Source organism: Phaenicophaeus curvirostris, chromosome 24 (genome assembly GCF_032191515.1).
Source record: "Phaenicophaeus curvirostris isolate KB17595 chromosome 24, BPBGC_Pcur_1.0, whole genome shotgun sequence".
NCBI lineage: Eukaryota > Metazoa > Chordata > Aves > Cuculiformes > Cuculidae > Phaenicophaeus > Phaenicophaeus curvirostris.
In genome coordinates, this window is record NC_091415.1 from 5,385,687 (window position 1) to 5,391,379 (window position 5,693).

A 5,693-nucleotide genomic window follows, 5' to 3' on the forward strand; every position below is an offset into this window, starting at 1 on the left:
GTGAGGGGGCTGGAGAACAGGCCTGATGAGGAACGGCTGAGAGAGCTGGGGGTGTTTAGCCTGGAGAAGAGGAGGCTGAGGGGAGACCTCATTGCTCTCTCCAACTCCCTGAAAGGAGGTTGTGGAGAGGAGGGAGCTGGGCTCTTCTCCCAAGGGACAGGGGACAGGACGAGAGGGAATGGCCTCAAGCTCCACCAGGGGAGGTTCAGGCTGGACATTAGGAAAAAATTTTTCCCAGAAAGGGTGATTGGTCCCTGGCAGAGGCTGCCCAGGGAGGGGGTTGAGTCACCTTCCCTGGAGGGGTTTAAGGCACGGGTGGACGAGGTGCTGAGGGACATGGTTTAGTGATTGATGGGAACGGTTGGACTCAATGATCCGGTGGGTCTCTTACAACCTGGTTATTCTATGATTCTATGATTTATTCCTATCAAATACTAAACCATGTCCCTTGTGCTACCCTTAGTGCATTGGATGTGGGACTTGGTTCTTCAAATTGCTCAGCTCTTGCGAGAAAATCACCTTCACTGCACAAGGTCAGGTATTCCCATGGCTGAATTTAGCAGCATTTAAGGAGAACGGACTCTTAATCCATCACCTGTGGTCCCAACACATTGCAAATGGGGGGTATTGCATCAACCTTTAACACAGGAGCAGCTCGTGTTTCTTTATTTCCCATCCTTACTATGCAACTTATTTCCACAATATCCACTGAGATGGCTGGATATAATTTTGACTTTGCTTTCCCTCGGTCGCGTGCGCAGCTGGGTAATCCTGAAATATTTCCCTGCCTGTCTCAGCTGGACCACGTTGGGTGTATTGAACAGTGAAATATTGCCCTGTGAACTTCAGCGTGTAAGACTGAAAAACCAAAGCCTTCTCTGCAATAAGGCTAAATCCTGACTAATTAGGTGCCACAGAAATGATGCAGTTTTGAACTGGAGATGTAAAGTGCAGTCTTGTTACTCTGAGTTCATTTCAAATTCTGGTTTTGCCAGTGAGCTGTGTTGCAGTTGTTTAACCTTATTCTTTTGATACCAGTCTGATGCTAAAACAAGCTGTTGCATCCTGTCGTCCTGGTGACCTCCAAAGCCGTGTGGGCCTCATGTTCAGTTACTGGTTAAAAAAGTGAATTTCTGGGGTTTTTTTTCATTTGTGTGATTTTTTTACCTGATGTTGAATTTATTTTTTTAATGTTTTTTTTTCATTAAAACTTGAAATTGTTATTTCATACGCAAAGTTCAATAAAATGGCTAAAAGATGCAGCACGTGGTGTTTGAACGAGACACGGGGTAGAGAGGAGAAGTTGGGGATGCAAAGGATGGGGCAAGGATGAGGTTTGAGAAGTATCCCTTGCATGAGCTCCTTTTTCAGGGTGAAATCATCTGAAATTCAACACCAATCTCATGAGCAAAATTCAGAATCTTAGTATCAATGAATAATTTGGGTTGGAAGGGACCTTAAAGATCATCCAGTTCCACCCCCTGCCATGGGCAGGGACACCTCCCACTGGATCAGGGGCTCCAAGCCCCATCCAACCTGGCCTTGAACCCCTCCAGGGATGGGGCAGCCACCCCTGCTCTGGGCAACCTGACCTCATACGGTCAAACAAGTTTCTAGAAAAGCAGCATTGAGTGCTGGGACTGGTTTGTGTATTTTTGTCTCTCTTGGCTCTCTAGGTTTGCTGTGAGCATTGGGTTTGCAGGGTGGTGGATGACCCACGATGAGCAAAATCAGCCTCAGCACAATTGTTTCCAAATTAGCTCAGAGTAGCTGTACTAGGTGGGACCAAACTACATCCCAGCAGGGCAGATTTAAGGCTAGGAGGAGGGACCCTCTGCGGTTCAGGGGGTGTCACAGTCAGAGCAGTGGGTTTTAGCAGCTTTTGGTGCTCCTCTCTCTGTTGTGACCTTAATTTCTGTATCAGCACCCCGAAGGGTTGTGGTACGCCAGCTGCAGGTTTCGGTTGACTTGTGGTTAACTGGGGAGGTGCTTAAGCATCTGTGAAAAACAGGATGTCACTGGAGGAGGGAAAGGCTGTGGATGTATCTTCCTGGACTTCAGTCCAGAGAAGAGCAACGAAGCTGGTGAGGGGGCTGGAGAACAGGCCTTATGAGGAACGGCTGAGAGAGCTGGGGGTGTTTAGCCTGGAGAAGAGGAGGCTGAGGGGAGACCTCATTGCTCTCTCCAACTCCCTGAGAGGAGGTTGTGGAGAGGAGGGAGCTGGGCTCTTCTCCCAAGGGCCAGGGGACAGGACGAGAGGGAATGGCCTCAAGCTCCACCAGGGGAGGTTCAGGCTGAACATCAGGAAAAAAATTTCACAGAAAGGGTGATTGGGCACTGGCAGAGGCCAGGCTCAACACTGGTTGAGTCCCCTTCCCTGGAGGGGTTTAAGGGACGGGTGGACGAGGAGCTGAGGGACATGGTTTAGTGATTGATGGGAATGGTTGGACTCGATGATCTGGTGGGTCTCTTCCAACCTGGTGATTCTATGATTCTGAATCCAGGGTGGAAACCTTTGGCCAACCTGTTTGATCCCAGCATGAGTCTGACCAGGAGCCAACATGCACAGAGCTCCTTGGCTTTAGGTCAGGGATACCTGGGTCTGACTAGGGTATAGTTTTCTCTGTGACTGCAGGAAAATAAATATTTCCTCGGCTTTATGGGGTTGTGGGATCACAGAGAATGCTGCAAAGACAATCATTCTCAAAGACCCAGCTTGGATCTTCCAGCAGAACAGAAGCATTTCCTTTTTAACCCACCATTTCCACACTCCCAGGGGAATTAAGCACAAATTAAGGGAGCTACCAGGATCTGGACTGTGGACCTCAGTAGGGACTGAAGCTGCTCTTGCACCTACCGACTCACTAGCCACATGGGTGATGCTACAGCTCCCAAGGGTGCTCAGCAGCAGCAGCAGCCCTGGTGGGTGCTGCTCATCTAGGAAAGTGTGAGCTGAAAGTCAAAGGTGGGGAGGGGGAGAAGGGGAAGCCGGGGCTAAAAATAGATATTTTTGAAAGAAACGGATGAAAAACTCTTTGAAGAAGTGAGGGGTGAGGGGGAGGGTTTCCATGGAAACGGGGAATTCTGTCTCTTCCCAAAAGAGGGGGTGGGAGATGAAGAGATAGTAAATACAGCAGAGAGATGACGGGGAAGAGGATGCTGTGAGTCAATGGCAATCCCCGAGGATTGAGAGGAGGGGGCTGTGGGGTCCAAGCGCGCCTGGATCCAGGGAGGAGCAGCCAGAGCTCTGATACTGCCTTGGTCATGACACCTCATGTCCTCGCTGTGTCACCTGCAGCCCTCTGGCTGTCACCAACCCACATCTCCGGTGAGAACAGCCAGCCCGGAGCTGCTGGGGACACACTTGTGGGACCAGATCAGTGTCACCACGATGGAGCATCTTCAGCCCCTCCCAGCAGCTGGGTAAAGGTGATAAAACAATGAATTTTCTCCAAACCCTCAGTTAAAGTGTACAAAATCTTGGTTTGTTCTTCTAGGAATTTTCCACCGTGGCATGGAGAGACCCTGGAGAGGAGGGAGCCGTGTGTGGCAGCAGGCTGAGGGTCTTGGCTGGAGGATGAGGGTAGCCGGGGGCTTATGGCAAGGTTAGGGGCCAAGATATAGTGGGGTGGCGTGGTGTGTGACACGGCTCCCTGTCTGGCACCATCTGCGATTTGGCACAGCTCGTGACCTGGTGTGGCCCCCAGTTTGGCACAGTTCATCCCTTGGCATGGCTCACAATCTGGCACAGCCCACGGTTTGGCATCACCCGTCCTTCGGGACTGCTCACAAACTAGCACGGCCATGGGGCTGGCACACCCTAGAACTTGGTCCAGCCCAGGATTTGGCCCAACAGGATGGGCTCAGCAGTGCTTTGTGCTGTGCCGTGCAGTGCCATCTCCTGGCTGAAGCTGCCACAGTGCCACCATGCCCAAGCTGCCATCGTGCCCATAGAATCATAGAATAACCAGGTTGGAAGAGACCCACCGGATCATCAAGTCCAACCATTCCCATCAATCACTAAACCATGTCCCTTAGCACCTCGTCCACTCGTAAAACCCCTCCAGGGAAGGGGACTCAACCCCCTCCCTGGGCAGCCTCTGCCAGGGACCAATGACCCTTTCCATGAAATATTTTTTCCTAATGTCCAGCCTGAATCACCCCTGGTGGAGCTTGAGGCCATTCCCTCTCATCCTCTCCCCTGTCCCTTGGGAGAAGAGCCCAGCTCCCTCCTCTCCACAACCTCCTTTCAGGGAGTTGGAGAGAGCAATGAGGTCTCCCCTCAGCCTCCTCTTCTCCAGGCTAAACACCCCCAGCTCTCTCAGCCATTCCTCATCACCCCTCACCATGCCACAAAGCTGCAGAGAAGGCACTCCCCAGGCTAAGCGTCCACTCCAGCTCCATCTCATCCCTGCAGCATCTCTGTAGGAGGGAGAGAAGAGGCAAATCATTCTCTCCAGCCACTTTTCCTCCCAGTTTGTTTACGGTCCCACATCTCCCCAGGGAGGGATGAATACCTGGAGCAATGGGAACATCTCACACCGCTCCATGTCTCAGATCTGACCTTCAGCAGCTCTTGGCCCCAACCCAGCACCAGCAGACACTTGGACTGAGACCCATAGGGTCTAAAAATAGCCTCTGCTACTCCCATTTTTGCTGTGATGGGGGGTGCTGTCACTCTGCTCACTACTTACATGGAGAACCTGTCCTGAGACTGATGGCCAAAAGGAGTTATGCTCCACCATGGCAGAGCAGAAAGGACCTTGAGGCCACCTAACTGCTCCCCCAAGGCAAAGCTGATCTGCCTACAGTTGCTGGCCATCTCCACTGGTGGTTTCTTTCATCTCGCACTAGTCTTCTCCTCCCTAAGCTCAACAACCAGAAGGTTTCAACTTTTGGCCCTGTTTCCCTGCTTCTAGGTGAGCATCAGCCCCTGAAGCTGGAGGAGGAGGGGTGCTCTGTCGGGCACATGGGCATGGGCTGGTTCAGACTTGGGGAAGATGAATCATCAGAGAGAAAATGAGACGTTCATCATCTCTCCTCTGTCGTGGGGTCACACGAGCAGCCCTGGCTTGGCAAAGAAAGCGTTTGGTTGGTGTCTCAGAAAAAGGCACTTTTGGAGCCCCGAAGCAAGTCTACTTCCTTGGTGCCTTCCGAGCAGGAGGACTGGAGGGATGGAGGGACATGATTGGGACTCCTCAGCATGAAGGCAGAGGCTCACAGGAGTCAAAGGGGACACAGGGGCTCAGATGACACCTTAAATAAAGACCCAGCTCCGGCAAGGGATGGGGAGGGCTTGATCCATGGGTGATACACAGCCTTGAGAGCCGGGGAGTTTTCTTCCCAGAGCTGAAAGCACACGTGCCTGGCTGGAAGGAGGCTATTGATTTCTATTCACTAATTTGGCTTGTCCTGTCCTTTTGGTTTGTGCAAGTGAAATAAAGCGGCTTTGAGAGCCTTTTAACCAGAGTGGCTGGAGCAGCCAGAGCAGGAGGAGCCCACCCAGGACTGATGCTCACCCAGCACCAGCCCGGCAGCAGATCCATTAGCTCTCTTGAAGTAAGCGGCAGCCCGGCATGAAATATTCACAATCATCTTGCCAAGCTCCAAAGCCCTCAAGAAGTGAAGTTCTTAACTGTGTTTTTGTTGAGCTAAATGACTTTTACTTTCAATGGATGGTGCCTGGCTCCTCT